Below are 754 nucleotides of genomic sequence, written 5' to 3' on the forward strand. Positions count from 1 at the left end.
AACTTAGCTTACCCAATTCCCCTGTAGCACATAGCACCCGGAGGAAACCAACACTAGAGAACATGCAAACTCCACACAGTAATGGCAACTTACTCAGCAGTGACTCAAACCAGCAACCTTCTTGCTGTGAGGCTACAGTGCTACCCACTGAACCACCGCGCCGGCCCAAGCATATATCAAATATCTTTAATATAGATAGGTTTTATGTGCAGGATTGAAACAGGGATGTGTATGTGAGTGTTGAGGATGAAGCGCAGCTGAAACCAGAGCTGCTGTGAAGGGCTGGTTTTCAGTCTGTCCTCCACCCTCTCTCTTTCTCTCATTCACATAAAGCAGGACGAGGTGTCATGGTATTAACATACAATGCTCCCGGGCTATTTTTTTTTCTTACATCATACCTATTAGAGGTTCAGGTTTTTATAGACACACAACATCAGTGAGATGAAAGACCTCGTGGCTCTTCAGTCGGATCAACACTTTTTGTATGTTTTTTCCAAAGTCAAGTTTTCGCTCTGAGAGTTGGAGAAGCATCTTGGGAGCTACAAGTTATTCGAACACACTGGATTGCTGTCGTTGAGGGAAATATATTTTTTGTTGTTGTTGTTGGGAAAACTTTTGTACTTTTCTCGTGTGTGAAGAAAAATCCTTTCCCATCAAAGGTACGTCTAATATTCTTACTGCGGGGGATTAAATCACACACAAAATGTCGTTAGAAATTATGTTTACTTTAAAATAACTTAAAAATATATTTATG

General features: G+C 40.8%; 1 protein-coding gene across 1 annotated transcript in view; it reads left to right on the plus strand.

Annotated features, from left to right (window-relative positions):
* The first annotated feature begins 321 nt into the window (after nt 1–321).
* LOC100331436 (scavenger receptor cysteine-rich domain-containing group B protein) overlaps nt 322–754 on the plus strand; it is a 65,547-nt gene continuing 65,114 nt past the window's right edge. The window contains exon 1 of the mRNA XM_021476375.3: nt 322–659. The gene's annotated coding sequence lies outside the window, so the exon portion shown is untranslated. The remainder of the gene's footprint in view (nt 660–754) is intronic.

The sequence above is a fragment of the Danio rerio genome, chromosome 5, assembly GCF_049306965.1.
Source record: "Danio rerio strain Tuebingen ecotype United States chromosome 5, GRCz12tu, whole genome shotgun sequence".
Classification (NCBI taxonomy): Eukaryota; Metazoa; Chordata; class Actinopteri; order Cypriniformes; family Danionidae; genus Danio; species Danio rerio.